Source organism: Manis javanica, chromosome X (assembly GCF_040802235.1).
Source record: "Manis javanica isolate MJ-LG chromosome X, MJ_LKY, whole genome shotgun sequence".
Lineage (NCBI taxonomy): Eukaryota > Metazoa > Chordata > Mammalia > Pholidota > Manidae > Manis > Manis javanica.
This window is the reverse complement of record NC_133174.1, coordinates 17,150,445-17,168,652: the sequence shown is the minus strand read 5'-3', so window position 1 is coordinate 17,168,652 and position 18,208 is coordinate 17,150,445.

Sequence of the window (18,208 nt, the reverse complement as noted above, 5' to 3'; positions counted from 1 at the left end):
CAGAGACTTGGGTTGAAAGTTCATCCCATGATTCTCCCCACATGCTTCCTGCTCCTGTGGCTTTGGCTTTGCAACAGATTCCAACATGGCAGAGTTCATAAGGCACACGTCTCACCCTCCACATGCTCTTTGTGGTGACCCTGGACTTGCTAACACCGATTCAGAAGTGGAGTGCCCAAGGTGACTGACTTCCTGGCTTGAAGAAAGAACACTGAACTAGGAGCTAGAAGGCCTGAATTCATGTTCCAAGTCCGTACCTTACTGTCTGGGTGGCCTGGACAAGTTGTTTTTCAACCATGTTCTCCTGTAACTCCCCCCAACCTGTTAAAAATACATTCTGAATTACACATGCATGGATGTGCCCTCTCATACCCTTCTTCCCAGATTAAGACTATTAGTTATTCATTCTCTTACAATGAATCAATTTAATCAGATTGCAAGGGGGTGTGGGATAATTTTGTTGTGTGGAGAAGGCAAGCCTGAAAGAGGTCAGGAGTGAGGGAGGCAGATGGGTCAAGCACCATGACACTTCACTGGCTTCTAGGAGGGGAGACAAGTCAAGCCAGAAGACTGCCAGTAAAATTAAACTACCTTTGCAGTTATACAGGAATTTATCATAAAAATAATCTAAGGTGGAATGTCTTTGTGAGGGAGAGGACTTGCACCCTCCCTAAACAGAGTCTGATGTCTTGAGAGAAAGGGGAAAGGGGATGTAGGGTCTGAGACCTGTCCCATAATTTTGAATATTCTGAGACCATGGCTGTTATCAGTTATGATTGGGTTCATCTATGAGTAGTAAAAACCCTAAAACCAGTGGCTAAAAAGTTTATTTTTGAAATAAAAGAAGTTCAGAAGTAAGCAGTCCAGGGCTGGTATAATACTCCATGGTCATAAGGAACCCAGGCTCCTTCCAAGCTTTCTGCTCTGGCATCACTAGAATATGTTCCTTATACTTACGATCTAAAATGGCTGCTGGAGCTCCAGCCATCACAGCATAGTTCTAAGCAGCAGAATGAAAGAAAGGAAGGAGCACATGCTGCCTCCCTTCCAAGACTTCCCAAACTTCCACCCATTGACTATAACTTACCCCAGCTGCAATGGAGTCTGACAAATGTAGTCTTTCAGCTGGGAAGCAATATGCCAAGTGAAAAACTGGGATTCTTTGACTTTGAGAAGAATTGGAGAGTAGATATTTGGTAGGCAGCTAGACCCCACACCACAACAGCCTAAAAGGCACCAGTGGGCATGATCACTAGGAAATCCAGTTCATTTGACCACACATTCCCTTAGCGTTTATTGAGCAGTCATAATGCAACAACCACTTTTACTTTAACACTTGTAGCTCCTTTTGATGTGTTGTGTATAAGGACACCCAATTTCCTTGTCCTATTCATTCAACAAACATTTACTGAATGCCAGTAAATGGCAGGCATAGCAGTGGAGATGAAAAGATGAGTAAGACACAGTTTTTGAGCCTTCCCTCAGTGCTGCTCCCCACCTCCCTGACTCCACTCCTGTTCTGAAAACAGCTGGGACCCTCTGCTGAAGGAGGCATCTCTGTCATATATTGTGGAGGAAGCAAGGAGGTCATGACATTTTAGGTAACACTGGGAACCCAGAAAATTGGGAATGCTGTGTGAATATCTATTGTTTCACACTGAGGAGAGCTGTTTCCCTGGAAGGGAAAAAGTACTAAGAATAGAGCAGGAGAAACAACCACCCATTGCCTTCAGCTGAGAAATGAATTTCATTAGAGTCACAGTTATTGTCTATTGTCCCCATTGGTTACTCTGGTTGGGCTGAGATCTGATTTCCACTTTAGTTCTCACAGTCGGCATTATTACTTCCCTTTGTGTAACTTTTGGGAAAAAATTCAATAATGAATCAGATTTTGTTTTTAGTTCCCACCAAAAAGAGACTTTTTCTTTAATACAATGAGGACAGACTCAGACCTAGATCAAAATACATCAAAATGGAGTATCTTTTAGGAGGACTGTTGAGTCCTCTGCCTTTCATTGTTTCAGAGTCTGCAACTGCATGACTGTACCTGTCCCCATTAGAACAGAGCACACCTGCTGCCTAAACCCTTTGACTTCCCTTAGCTCAGCCTTCTAGTTTTTTTTTCATGTTTACAAACTTAAGATTTGTTGCTGGATGCTTCCTAGTCAAGGGAACACACAAAACTCTCAAAGTTCATGGGAACACTGAATTTCCTGATTTTTAGTCTTTTTTGTTCTTACAGGTAAGTTTGGATCTTCAGCCTTCCCAGAGATTCCATGAGCAGTCAAATAGTCTTCCAAAATTTTTTCCTTTAAGCTATCCACATTCTGTTTTTGATGCTTGAAATCAAGATTGTTTTAGTTGTGGTAAAAAACATGTAACAAAAATTTACCATCTTAACCATTTTTTAAATGTGCAGTTTTTAGGAGCATTAACTATATTCATATTGATGTGAACAGGATTCAATTTTTTCATTTTGTAAAAGTGAAACTCAAATCCATTAACAACCACTCCCAGTTTCCCCATGTCCCCATCCGAGTCCCTGGCATCCACCATCCTCCTTTCTGTCTTGATGAATCTGACTACTTTAGATACCTCATATAAATGAAACCATCCAGTATTTTTCTTTTGTGACAGGCTTATTTCACTTAGCATAGTGTCCTCAAGGTTCATCTATGTTGTAACATGTGACAGGATTTCCTTCCTTTTTAAGGCTGAATAATATTCCATTGTGTATTGCTACTACATTGTGTCATCCATTCATCCTTTAATGGACATTTGGGTTGTTTCCACCTTTTGGTTATTATCAACGATGCTGCTATGAACTTGGGAGTGGAGATATCTCTTTGAGACCCTGCTTTCAATTCTTTTGGGTAAATACCCAGAAGTTGGGTTGCTGGATTATGTAGTAGTTCTAGTTTTAATTTTTAAAGAAACCTCCATACTGTTTTCCTCTTTCAGTCTTAACCCAGGGACATGTAAATCAGAATCTCTGCAGATTTGGAAATGTACATGAAGGAAACATGGATGTTTTTGGCAGACACTCATGGAAATTAGACTGGAGTAGAATTTACATCAAATCAAAATTATCAAAATGAAGTTATGGCAAAGTTACAGCAGGGAGCCTCTCATTTTGAAATCAGATTCTTGAAAATTAATCTTCATTTTCAATCTGATTTTCACATCTTTATTTTGGCCTCTTCTCATTAAACCTCATTTTCTTTTACTAGGATGAGTTCTCAGAGATAAAGAGGAGTTAAAGATCACTTTTTTTCCCTCCTGGCTCTCTTTTAATTGTTACACAGGTGAAATAAAACTAGACAGAAACTAAAGCCCCTGCATGAGCACAATTAGACAAATATTTTTATGGCTGAGGTTACATAGGCTTCTGGTCAAGGCTGCTAACCACAAGTGCGATTTCCAGAACTGCCAGGCTGCACCTTTGCACCAAATTACTCCAGTTGTTAACACACACACACACACACACACACACACACACACACACACACACACAGAGTCCCATCTCTTCAACAGTCTAATATTGAATTTTTTTGTCCAAACTCTAGCCTAGTGGTAGAGGTGAGCAAAACCAACATGACACATGACAGATACCAGCCATGGAAATTGTCCTTTACACCTTTTTCTCCCAGACATATGAAAGAATGAGAAGGTTAAAAGGTGTTATTTAATACCCAAATTCCTTGGAGTAGAAACTTCTGGGGACCCATCTTGGAGTGGAGGGTGCTGAGTTAAAGGGGATGAAGTCAGGACTATGGACTCCAACCTACCTCCAGAAATTCCTTCCTTCTCTGAGCAGCTGCCTTACTTTCTCTAAGCAGCCCTGTAGACTGTGGTTCTTCTTGCCGTTAACCGCACTTTTGAATCACCTGGGGTGATTAAAAAAATTACAATGTCCAGGCCCCACTCAGACCAATGAATGTCAGCATCTCTGCGGGGGTGGGGGGCCCAGATATCAGCATTTTTGTAAAGCTCCTGAGGCTGAGAACAACTGAGCTGAAGAGAAGGAGCAGATTACTACTGCTTTCCCCCCAGCGGCATGATTTGTAAATTTACTGTTTTTATTAAAGAACAGCACACAAACTTTCATTTCAAAGTTGAAGTGCCATGTAATCTATGACCTTTATGGTCTGATGAATATAAGAGCAAACATTTTCTCTAGAGGAAAGAACAAATGGGTAAAATGTATGTACTGCAAATCTGTAAGTCCCCAAATTAATTTCCACTAAAAAGCTTTTTTCCATTTTATGAATATTTTTGCCCTAACTATGGCTTATGTATCATTTCTTACATTTGCATGGAAGTTTACACTCTTCCGAGAGTTCCAGGTCTGCTCTTACGTGGGGTTGGCCCTTGTGCGTTCCCACACAATTTGCTTCTTGTGGTCCTAGTGAGTTTGCATGACTGTTACTCACTGGAATGCTTACCCTTTCAATTCTTTCTCACAGTCGACCTCCTGGTCTCCTACCTTTGATGTTAACTGTGAAACGCTGTGGTTCATTTCCTGTTATTCGCAACTCTGGAATTAAACACAGAAATGAAGTCAAAGCAAATGCAAGGCCCAGGTCTACTAGCTCGTTAAGGATCACAGCTGTGGTCCTGGAAGGCCCCAGCCTCACAACTGGCATCTCCTCCCTCTCTCTGTTCCCCAAAAGGAGGCCTCTCCTGTGGAGACAGGATTACTAAGGTTAGTCAAAGGCTCTCTCAGAAAATGTGTTATCTGCGTGAGTGGTTAGTTTCTTCTATGCTGAATCATGTATTTTGTTGTTTGGGAAGTGTATTTGATGAAGCAAGTGGATGATTTGTTCCATTTCATTCAGCATGTAAGGCCTTGCCCTTGAATGTCTGTTACTCCTAAGATACCAGGAATAATAGAATAATTAGTTCCTTTTCTCACACAGAAAGAAGTCAGAGGTACTTGTGTTCACTGCAGTTTATAAATCAGTTCCAAATCCCATGGTCATAAACTTGAACATCCACCTCATAGTTGGCTGTGTAGATTAAATGGGGTAATGTTAGTCATGTCCTTGCCTCAGAGTTTGGCCGCAGCCGCATTTTGCAGCAGGTGCTCCCTCAAGGCAAGGAAGATGGCAGCCAACAGTCCAGGCCACAGCCTCCAGCTTGTGAACCATCTGGAAATAGTGGGAACTGTGAATCCGGGGTACACCTAGCTCTGAGCCAACTCCTAGAGTGGAGGAGATAAGAGAGGGAGACAGGGCATCAGACAGACGCTCTTGCCAGAACACCAGGGCCATGTAGGTGGAAGGCGAGTTCTGCAAAGGAACAAAAGAAAGGAAATGTGGAGTGGGCTGGGAAAGACTGTAGCCTTACATGCTATGATATTTGGAATTCTGATTTTTTGCTTCCTAGGCACTGCTTACAGTTACTACATTAAGTTAATTCTCATACCTCCCCCTAAACAGCCACTGCAAAAAGGGTTCAATATGTTGCTCATGTCTTTTCCCTGCCACTCAGCACATTCTCTGATTTCTCACAAGCTCTTTTTTCTCTTTGCTCTTTCCTGGCTTGCAAATCATGTGATTCTATTTTTAAATGCTTTCTCTTCCTCCTCATCTTCCTTGTCCTTTAGACTTTTCATCATGTCCTCTTCCAGACTTTTTCTAAAACAAAACACTAATAAGGAAAAACTTTCCTAAAAGTTGTTAGGATTTTATATGCAGTGTACACAGGGATGGTTGGGGCTCTAACCCCCAGAGCCACCCCAAACTTCATTCTGAGAGTCCGGTGGGAGTGTATAGATTATGATGATGATGTGATTCTGTTTTACAAAAGGGAGAAGTTAGCCACGAATCCGACCACATCAGCAGAACAGCTTCAAAACTAGCTCTTCCATATAAATACTTATATTAAAAGATAGGGCTTTTTTTTTCAATCAGAACAAATAATCCCCTCCTAAGCCTTTAAATAACCTGAATCTTCTAAAACATTTAAAACATTTGATATGCTATTCCCCAAATATATGTAAGTCTGTTTTATGTTTATTTATTTTCAGTACTCAAATGATAAATGCAAAAGATTATCTGAGTTCTGAAGATACTGTTTCCTTAACAGGAAATGAAACTGCCAATATTCCACAAAGCAGACAAAATACCTAATTTGATGAAGAAATCATGCTGATTTACCAGAATAAAATGGTCTTAGGTGTAATCAACTGAACATTTATATGTGTTTTTAAAATTAAGTTGCCTTGAAAAACTCGAAGTCACATAATGGTGTGATCCACAATTTAAAATGTATTTTAAATTTCTGATTTACATGCTGATTGGAAAACATAAACGTCACAACCATTTAACATTTTGCGATAGGGTGGTTGGAGTTGGAAATGGAAAGAGAAGTCATTAGAAAATTTTAGGAACAATGCAAAGTCAGGCCGTATATACTGCTGGCTGGGCCTCCGCATCCAGAGACGTCTCACCCTGTGCACTAGGGTGGTCCTAGTGAGTGTTGCATGGCTGTTACTCACAGGAATGCTTACCCTTTTAATTCTTTCTCACAGTCGGCCTCCTGGTCTCCTACCTTTGATGTTAATTGTGAAACGCTGTGGTTCATTTCCTGTTATTTGCAACTCGAATTAAACACAGAAATGAAGTCAAAGCAAATGCAAGGCCCAGGTCTACTAGCTTGTTAAGGGTACCCAGACAGAGGATTCCTGACTTTCACTGAGAAAGAATTCAGGAACAGGTCTGACAGGTGCAGTAAGGAAGAAATTCATTAAAGCAAGAGTAGTAGTCAATGGCAGCAGACAGGCAGGGAGTAGAGAGCAAGGAAGAGCAGAGAGAGGAAAGGGAAGTTCATTGAACTCCTGCTCTGCATATGGCAAATCATCTGCCAACTCCTGAAGTCAAGGGTCCCTTGACATCCATTGTCTGCTTGAATCTACATGACATGGCAACTAAGCTTCTACCATCCCAGGATTTGGGGGAACCACAGAAGACTGGATGGAGTGAGATTATGTTCTAAGAACTTTCCCAAAGCAAAGAAAGGAGATTTTTGGGCAGGCTATTAAAAAGCATGGTCGTACAGCTGCAGTCCTGTCCAGGTCACCCAGGTGATGGGAACTTGCAAGCCCAAATCAGACATCTCAGTAGTCCTTCCCTACTTGTCTGAAGTAGAACAGAGAGAGAAAAGACGTATGCTTAAGTCTAGAAAATAGAATGAAATAGCAAAGTAACAAAGATGTTTATTACTGGGAAAAGTGGTCTCTTATTAATCTCCCAACAGGCTTGGAAGAGCACAGAGACAAAGTGCAGTAAATTGAGCAGCAAGAAGATTTTATTTAAGGCACAGTACATACTCAAAGGGGAGCATGGGCAGCCTCAGACAGAAGGTGTGCTTAAAGGCTTAGGATTTTTGTTTTTTAAGGATTTCAAGAATGGTGTAAAGAGCCAAAGAAGCATAGGCTTGACATGTGGTCTTGTGATATCCATCTCCCATGAGAGACATTATGTCACCATCCATAGTCAGTCCTCTGGATATTCTGTAAGGTAAACTTAACACAAGGAATTTATTAATCCTGTTCTCCAAGACAGTAGTTACCCTCAAGCAGTGGAATCATACCATTTAGAACTGCTTGCCCTGCCTTAAGATAGGGTCAGTTGTTGGCTGATTACCAGAAAATATGTTAGGAATCTTACCTCCTAAGTCCCTGGTTTTTAAAATGGAATATTAGCCTTAAGGAGACCCTCCTGTTCTTACTATACTATTTATATCTTGGTATTTTTCATCACAGACAGGAAAAATTAATCATGATGTTTGTCCCATGTCCCTGCTCTACATCAATACTACTTTTTACTTTTTGAGTCTGCGTTTTTTGGTGAACTGTTTGTATTTTTGCTTTAACCCAATTAGAAAGTTGCAGAGCTTTAAGCAGTGTCAAAGGTTTGTTTAGTTTGGTTTAGTTTAAATTACTACTTTGTTAGCTAATTATTTAGTTTACCTTATAGTCTTCCAAGTTACTTTTAAAATCATAGCTTGTAATTTTTACAATATATGCTTTATCACTTTGCTCATCTCACACCATGACTTCTCTAGGAGAGTAACTGGAAAGCAAAATACTAGAATTCCCAGCCTCCCTTATGACTAAGGGTTGCCTTGTGATATATCCCAGCCAATGAAGTATAGGTGGAAGTACGTGGAGATGGCTTTCTACAGAATTCAAAAAGAAAGCCAAGATATATAAGGGCAGGCTGGGTCTTTACCCTCTGCCTTCCCCCTTTCCATGTGTAGAAAATGGACACATTGCTTGGAGATGCCAGAAGTGACATTTAAGCTTATTGCTGAAGAACAGTAGGAGTTAAGTAGGTAAGGGAAATGGAGATCTTCAAAGAACAATGGTGCCCTGCCAAGAAATTATATTTAATTAAGAATGATTGAAGGTCTGGATATCTGATATGTCTATCTTGGAATCATCAAAGCCTGCTCAATGGATGAGGGGCTATTCCAGCTCACAACAAAGAGACAGCTTTCAACTCCAGGCTTGCTGAACTTTGTCACAAGTGGAACTTTCCAACAATGCTTTGAGCTACCATGTAAGTGATTTGTCTACCACTAAATGTGTTCAAGCAGATGCTGATTGACACCCACCCAAGAACAGGAAAAGGGGGAGTCTTGCAGTAAAGCAGTGATTGTACTATTTCAGTTTCGTTCTGCCTTCATATGCCCTAAAAGAATTTTGAACAACTATGTACCTCATGTATTTTATTTTGTCTTTTCAAAATTTAATTCTTAAATTTTCTCTTGCATATTTCAAGTTGACATATTTGTAAAGTCATTGGTCAAGTAGTTGCAAAGAACATGATTTCTGAGTGCTGTACATTATACACAGACTTTAAGTCTGTCTTTATTGCTTCAAAATCTTGGCACGGTTCACTTAGCTCATTCAATTAAAGGAAAGTGCCTGCTCTATAACCTAATGACAGTCCTCACTGTCAAACCAGTCAGCCAAATCAAACTAAGTTTTAATGAATTATGCAAAATGTTAGCCCTCTCCCTGCTCACCAAACAGGAGTGGACCTAAAAGTGACATGATTCCTGCCCTCAGGGAGCTTGTGCTCCAATGGGAAGGACAGACCTTAATCAAATAATTTCACAGATTAACAGCAAATCATAGCTGGGAAGAGTCAATGAAGGAGGTGTTAGTGGAATGTATAATAGTGTTGTTGGGTAGCTGCATCTGGGGAGGGGAGGTTTCTCCCTGTGCACTGGGTGAAACCTCAACCCAGACAGGGAAGGGTTCTTGACTCTGATTGGGAAAGAATTCTGGATCAGGTTGAACAAGTGCCAGCAAGGAAGGAATTCATTAAAGGGAGAGTGGAAGTGAATGTCAGCAGCCATGCAGGCAGCAGAGAACAAGGAAGAACAGAGGGAGGAAAGGGAAACTCACTGAACTCCTCCATATTGGGCAGATCCCTTGCCAGCTCCTAAAGCCAGGGTCGCCTGATGTCCAGTGTTCGCTTGATCTGCACAGTATGGAAATTATATCTCTGCCACCCCAAGATTTGGGGGAGCCTCAGAGCACTGAAGGGAGTGAGTTTATGTTCTGAGAACTTCCACTTCCCTACTGATCTGAAATAAAACAGGGAGAGAGAAAAGGACTGTGTATAGAAAGCTGAAAGAAATAGCAAAGTGACAGAGACATTTACCATGGGAGGTGGAGGTCAGATAGTGCTTGTCTTTATCATGGAAGAGTTCAGAGTAAGTGCAATCAGCTATGCAAAAGGAAAGTTTATTTGACATTAAACACTCAGACGGGAGTGCAGGTGACCTCAGAGAGGAGGCCAGCTTCAGGGTTTAGGGTTTGGAGTTTTATAGGGCCTTTTGGGTAGGGTAGGCATAAGGCATGATGTATACAGCTGGCTCGTAATTCCTTTGAAGTTTTGTTTTAAGAATAGGGTTATTTAGGTGATTGTGCTGGTCCGGATCGGCATTCTTTACCCATACACGCTCATGTACACTCTGGAGTTCTTTCTCTCCTGGTTACAAAGTTACTTAATTGATTAAGAGGTGGGAAGAAGATGAAGAACAGCATATGTAGATTAAGTTGAAGAATAAACTGCCTTTTTTGCAGGCTAAGTAGATTTTTACAATTGCATGACCCTTGCCTCATTTTCCTGCTCTATCTCAGTAGGAGGTGGATGGGCAGTCTGGGATGGCTTCCCTGAAGAAGTGACATATAACCCGAGTGCTAAGGAAGAGAAAGAGTTAATTAGGTGAAGAGTAATGGGAAGCTTTAAAGAAAATCTGTCTTAATTTTTCAGTTCAAATAAACATGAAATATTATTTCACTTCTACTTCTAATATAAATGCAGGTAAAGCACTTTATCACCTGGATAAAATAAGTTGCCATTCAGATCAATTTTTTTTTTTTTGTAACCAAGCTCTCTTTTTTTAGGTCTTGAGAGAGAGAACTGTCTCAAGTCTAGTCTGGGATAGAACTTTTATGTCTGGCATAATTTGCGGTCTCTTCTGGGAGGTAGTCAACAATCCTGATAAAATGCTTAAGCAATTTCTGTGGCAAATCATGGTGACCCCTAGCTGGCTGACTGCTGACACTCTTTAACCAGTAATTCCTGTATTGTACCACTTACATCTCTAACAAAAGAGAATCTTTGAGTTGGCTTGCTCAGGAGCCTTTTCTTTGTGCAATTTGAAATAAAACTTGGTTTGTGCTTCTCAGAGATCTGGGGAGCTGGTGAAGGGGAGCAGAGTATGTTACCCCAGAATATGTCTCTTTAGCATAAGGATTATCTTGTACGCTGATTATTTTTAAGAAATAGCGGACACCGGAGAAACTATGAAAACAGTGGAAGTTACCCATTTGTAAGAGACATTTTCGTGTATAAGGGACATCTCCATTTGTAAGGGGTTCTCCCTCTCTGTACCAGGAAAAGAGAAGAATGACTCTAAACCTCTAGAAATTCTTACTAATGGAGAAGGCCAGGACTTAAATCTGAATAACAACCACAATCTTGATTATTGTGCTTTTCCTGGTCACCTCCCATAACTGCCCCCTAACTTCTGTCTTTAGGTGGGGATGGTATTTAAAGTGTTTTTGTTAGCCGTTTTCAGGGGTTACTCAGTTTTTCTGGGGCTCTCCCATGTATACAAGAGGCATACATGTTACTAAACTTCTGTTTGATTTTCTTCTGTTAATCTGTGTTTTATTCTTAGGAGGTCTCAGCGGAGAACCTAGATGTGTAGAGGGAAAGTGATTCTTCCTCCCCAACACTGACTTATTTCTCAGGGATCTCTTCCCTCAGGAACTGTGCATTGTTGAATTATTCTTTGGTTTGGTGCCCAGCGGTTTTTACACTTTAAGGTAGCGCACTCTGCTAAGATTCAAGGTGAATGAGGGATACACTCCTTTTGGGCCATGTGGGAAAAGGTAGAAGGGCAAAGAGAACTGAGTCTGACCTCTTCACCTCAGGGGCATTGTCAGACAGATTATTTCCAGAAAGAATACATACGGGATTTGAGGTTTGGGAACCAAGTTCTTAAAACTCAGTCTCCTGGAAAGTTCTCATTTACCTCAAGTGGCAAATGATTCCCAGTTTGAAGGCCTTTTACTAGATGATTCCTCTGTGCTTGGGGCAGAGGTTGATATTAACGACTGTAAAGAGTGACTTATCAGAAATCATGTCAAGAGATTATTCTGAAGGCTGTGGGAAGGAGTCCTCTAGGGCAGCATCGAACATCTTTCTGAGTTTCCTCACAGCCTACTCTTCTCCTTTGAGGACTGTGTAGTTAATACTCAGTGGCTATTGTTTCAGAAAGATCATGTGGTACTGTGGTCTCCGAAGTGCAGGCCTTGATGAAGTAGGGTGGAAAGAAACAGAAACTATTCTGAATTTGTCCCCGTAGGGGTTGGAGAATCTGAAACCTAACTGCTTGTTTTAAAGCTCTCAAATAGTTATCATATGAACCAAAAGACTATGTAATTTCATTAGAGAAAAGGCATTTCTTTAAAAAAAAATACTTTGGGTTTTGTCTTATCACTTGTAAATGTCAGCTTTAAAATGTTCACTTCCTTTTTTGGTCCAAATGTCACAAAGATTTCATTCTTTCCTACAAGTCATTACCAGGAAATACTTAGATTTTAAAACATACACTTTGCTTTCTTCCATTGAGTTGTAGTTAGAAAGAATAATAAACTTAATGAAATTCAAACCTAGTACAATACATCCAGAAAAATATTAACACAATAACCTGGGTTGCAAAACTTGTTAAGCAAGTTTCAGCTGGAGGTTAATTAAAACCTGCTTGGAAACCTCTTAAAACACAAACTGGAATGTAAACCACACACACCACCACCTAGATTCTTCCCTCTGGAGCTTTCTCCTCAGCACTTCCTGGATTTTGGTGGGAACATTCCCCAATTCCCCAAAGTTATATCTGGTCTGGCCTAAGACCACAGTGTCTGTGACTAGAGGTGTCTGTGACTATGGCACAACCTTTTTCCTCTAGGAAAGTGGAGAGTGGGTAGGTAGCCCCTCCTTTGCAGTCCTAACAGACAGCATGTTTACACCACTCCTTAAGCATTTTATTCCTCTGGGAAGTGGCCTGTGGTTGGGGTTGGGGGCTGAGAGGTTATAAGAATTTCTCCCAGTGTTCTGTGTTTAAGTCTCCATGTTTGAAGATATAGAGGACTTAAGTGACTTTGTTCTGGATGAGACAGGAGAGCACAGAGAGAGGACAAAGGCAGATCAGGAAAAGCTCCAAGTGCTGCCTGATATTTGACGTGCCTGTAGGAGAATATTGAACTGGCTATGTTGCCGGGCAGCTGTGTCTGGGAAGGTCTCTCCCTGCACACTAGTGCAACCTCAGCCCAGATGGGGGACAGTTCTTGACTCTGATCGGGAAAGAATTCTGGATCAGGTTGAACAAGTGCCAGCAAGGAAGGAATTCATTAAAGGGAGAGTGGAAGTGAATGTCAGCAGCCACGCAGGCAGCAGAGAACAAGGAAGAACAGAGGGGAGGAAAGGGAAACTCACTGAACTCTTGCTCCACATTGGGGAAATCCCTTGCCAGCTCCTAAAGCCAGGGTCACCTGGTGTCCAGTGTCCACTTGATCTGCCCAGTAGGGAAACTATATCCCTGCCACCCCAGGATTTGGGGGAGCCTTGGAGCACTGAGTGGAGTGAGTTTATGTTGTGAGAACTTTCACTTCCCTATTGATCTGAAATAAAACAGGGAGAGAGAAAAGGATTGTAAGACTAGGAAACTGAACAAAATAGCAAAGTAACAAAGATATTTACCAATGGAGGTGGAGGTCGGAGAGTTCTTGTCTTTATCAAGGAAAAGAGTTTAGAGACAAGTGCAATTGGCTTATATGCAAGAAGAAAGTTTATTTGATATAAGACAGTACACACTCAGATGGGAGTGCAGGCGACCCGAGAGAGGAGGTACGCTTCAGGGTTTAGGGTTTGGAGTTTTATAGGGCCTTTTGGGTAGGGTAGGCATAAGGCATGATGTATACAGCTGGCTCGTAATTCCTTTGAAGTTTTGTCTTAAGAACAGGGTTATTTAGGTGACTGTGCTGGTCTGGATCTCAGCCTTCTTTACCCATATAGGCTCATGTACACTCTGGAGTTCGCTCTCTCCTGGTTACAAAGTTACTTGATTAAGAGGCTGGAAAAAGAGAAAGAACAGCATATATAAAGTTAAAGAATAAGCTGGGCCTTTTTTCTCAGGCTGAATATATTGTACAACGGCATAACCCTTGTCCCATTTCCCTGCTCTATGTCAGCCAAACATTCTAGATCATTAGCTGTATATTCTCTCAGAAGTTCCTTAGGGTTTACCGCTATTATTTCTTTTGTCCAGGCTTGTTTAGAGTGATTGTCAGCTAACACCCCATGGTGGATAAGCATCTGGGAGATGTGCAGGAAACAAGGCCGGGGTATAATTATAACATAATGCTTTAACAACATTGCACAAGACTGCCTCAGTACTATATGCCAGAGTACATAGCGACCATCTCGCTGACAGGCATTTGGATGGTGATTAGTGTTGGATCACATCCTGGAACCAGGCTTGAAGCCAGAGAAACTGGAAAATGATTTTTGTTTTCTAATTCCTTGGAAGCTCATGTGGAAAATTTAGAGGGACTAATTTTTGTTTCTAGTAACAGAACTCATGTATAATTTGAGGAAGAGAAAGTGATGTGGGATGGTTCCTGAACCACTTGTCCTGCCTTGAAGCTGGTCTTGTGTGGAAAAGTTGAATTTTCTTGCAGTGCTGGCTCGGAACTACTGAGGCAGGAAGCCTGATAGGAAGCCCACATTCCCCTGGTTCCTCCACACTAATCTAAATACAAGCAAGACCTTTTCCAGGTGACAGAGGAACAATCTTAGCCCCAAAGCACCACCAGTATAGTGACTAAGGCCACCATGTGTGGTTAAACTAGACAATGAGCTGTGGTTTGTGAGGTGTATCTAGAGCCCGGCTTCCCAGTTCAAATCTCAACCTCATTGCCTTCTGATTGTGTAACATACAGTAAGTTGCTTCACCCCTTCTACCCTACCTTCCTCATCATATACAAAAGGCTGACTTGTTTTAAGGATTAAATGACATAACCCATGTATAACATGTGGGATGTAGGAAGTGCTCTATAATTATTAGCTTTCTTCTTTTTTTTCCAGTGAAATCATGACTCAAAATGGATGCCTGTTACAAGTAAAGAATGACATTAGAGTTGATCCTATCTCAGTTTCCCCCTAAAACTGCGGCTGGTTTATTCCATTTATTTAAGAATGTTTATTAAGTGCCCATTATGTGCCATGCATGCCCTGAGGATATAAAGACTATGGGACACGGTTCCTGCTCCCAGGATGTTAAGAGCCAAGGAGGTAAATATTTCTGTTCATACTGTTATTCCAAAAGCATAAATATGTAAGTAAATCTGAGGCCAGATCATGTGACTCAGCTGCTTAGAGAAGGGGTAGGTGTGAGGTCGAGAAATCACATGGAGGCACAGACCAGTCAACAGCCCAGACCTGCATGCCCTGCAGTGAGTCCAAATTGCTCAACCCTCCTAAGCCTGTTTCCTCATCTTGAAAATGGGCCTGATTCAGTGGTGTGCTAGCTCCTGCTGGTCTGGGACAGCCTCTTGTTAGATATTAGATAAGTAGAATTTTGCAAGCCAGTTGTTGAAACCACCAGTAGCTTGAAAGTATTGAGACCACGTTAATCAGAAAATTCTACAAATCAAGGCTCTCCCAACCCCAGAAGGTTTGCCAGCACACCACTGGAATGAGGGAGACAAAACTTTACCTTTATCCTTACCCTCTTGGGTTTTTTGGCTGGACATGAGAATTTAACTAACATAAGACAGATTAACAGGAGAAAAGTGTACAAATTTATGTAATGTAAATTTTATGTGATGTAGGAGCCCTCATAAGGAAATGAAGACCCAAAGGAGTGCCAAAACCTAAATGCCTTTACACTAGATTGAACACAGAGAGGCAACTGTGAAAAAGTAACTAAAATATATGGGGAGGCCACAGGAAAGAAGGATGGTTTTAACAAGCTCTGTACAGAATTCTCTGGGCTTTGACTCCCTGTGGAAGAATGTTTCTTTTCTCTTGGTGTAGGGAGGACATCTTTTCACATGGGAGTTTCATCACTTGTTTTCAGAAAGAAAAGGGGAGATTAGAACGTCCTTCTTGCATCTGTTGCTTTTCAAGTGCCTTTAGCTCAAAATAATCCTTATGCCAAAGTGGCATATTTTGAGGTGGCATATTGTGCGCCCTTTCAAATACCCTACACTGTTGTTATGAAGATTAATGAAATAACAAACTCACAGTGTCTGGCACATAGTAGATGCTACTCAGCATCTCAGCATAGGGTTACTGTATCACATAGAATATATAAATAATGTACATCTTGAATGTCTGTATTCATAATCTCATTGAGTCCATAGCAACTCTGAGGTAGTTTATTTTTTATCCTGAATGACGTTTATTTTTATTCTCATAAATGAAGAAGAGCCAGCATCCAATTCAGTTTCCTTTGACTCGGAGTGGATTATTCTTTCACTAGATCCAAACTGTCTCACTGCAAACAAGGATCATTGTCATTGTGGATTTAACTGTTTTGAAATCACTTTTGTTGTTGTTGTTACTGATCTGCTGAATGAAAGCAAGCAGTATAAGCAACTAGGTGGAAGAAGTCATCCCTGGTGTATAGCTGGTGGAAGCCACCCAGAGCTAAGCCGGAAGTGAATGTGACTGCTTGCAGCCCCCTTTTACAAGGCTCTCCCTGCCGTGCCCATGTCATTATTAGAACAGAGAGCTGTGAACACCACTTGCTCCCAATGTATTTTGCTTCTCTGGAACCTCTGAAGCTCAGACTTACCTAGCTATCAATGTCATGTCAGAGGTAGGAAACACACAAGATGGGCCTGAGACATCTTAAAAACAAGGAAGCTAACAAAGGCTTCTGGGGTTGTGTCCAAAGGACTCTGGGGCCAATTTGAAGATGCTCTCACTGGACAATTGGGGCAATCTGAGCTTCAAGGAAAAAAAATAGCAATGAATTAAGACACAGGAAATGTTTAAAGTCCATGAGTTAATAAAGATGGTTTTGCTGGGTGGTGGGGGAAGCCTAATTGGAAGGTGTTGGGGAAGCTGATTCATTCTTTTGAAAACTAGCAAATAAAAGGGTGGAATCAAGCACTTAACCTGCCTTTGCTGGGTGACCTGTACCTTATTGTAATGAAATACAAGATGGGGGAAAGTTCTTTTTATAGAAGTATTTGAGCTAACAAATGAAGAAGGAATGATAGAAATAGAGTATCACCACTTTGCAGCTCCCAGTGCATCAGTGGACCTAGGTGTTGATATTAACAGCTGCTAGTACCACAAAAAGAGACAACCATACATTATATGCCTCTTGATGGAAAGAAAAATGATCTCTGAAATATTCTTGCCAGAAAAGCAAACATGAATCTGATCAAGTTGGGGCCCAATCAGTAAAGTCTTACCTCTAACACCTTTGGCCCTCTTTTTAACCAAACAGAAGCAGGCAGTACTGCATTATAGTATGGCAGTGTTTCTCAAACTTGGGTAACATGGACCCCTTTTACAGGAAAGAATTCTCACGGATCCCCAGTGGTGATGGAAATTATTTTTATTATATTTCTTACTGTAGACACATAACTAGATGTGAACATTTACAACTGTAAAACCAATATATATTTACAAATCTACTTTAAGCAAAATGACCAAACTAAAAAAGTTCAAGTGAACAACACTCATTTAATGTTAAGGGGATATATTTTCCTGAAATGAATTTGCTGCTTGCCAAGGAACATGGTACTGACAACTGGGGTGAATGTTTTTGGTTTCAGCAGTGTACGCAGTTGGTTGACAGAATTCTTTTCACCATTTTTCTCTAAAAGCTTTCTGGAAGGTTCTCCTTCATGCTGTGTGATGTGACTTCATTTGGCCTTTGCTTGGCAAGAGCTCACTGTTAATGACATGGTGCCAAGGTGAACAGCCTAAGTACAAAGTGGTTGTGCTCACAATTTTAGTTAGAATACAGTTGCAAGGTAATTATCTAGATCAGTGGCTCTCAATCCTGGCTTCACTTTGGAGTGCACATTAAAATACAATTAAATTAGGAGTCTCAGGGTGGAGCATCAATACTTCTTAAAGGCTTTCTAGGCAATTCTAATGTGTAACCACTACTGAAAACTAGGGATTTCGATGATCCAGAAAATGTTTATACTGATTCTTATTTAAAGTAGAATTCAAAAGAAACACCAAATGAAATTATATTTATTTTAGAGAATATGACGTACTCTGAGAATATGGCAATGAGCTCCCAGGGGTTTGAGAAATTTGGTTTTAGAGTTTGATTCCCAGGCCTAGTTATACGGCCTTAGGCAACTTAATCTCTTAGAGGTTTACTTTCTGATTACAAAAAGAAACTAATAATAGTACCTACCTCATAGATGAGATAATAATGTGTACAGAGTGCTAAACATAATGCCTGCCTCCTGGTGAGTACTTACTAAACCTTGGGGCTTATTATTAACTATTACATTGATAACCATCTGTAAGCTACTAAACCATTCGCTGGGCAGATGTTAAGCCATAAGAAAGAAGTGATGGGGGACTAGGGTGCTGGGAGATCATTATGAAGAAGGTCATTTGATGGCTTTTGATAG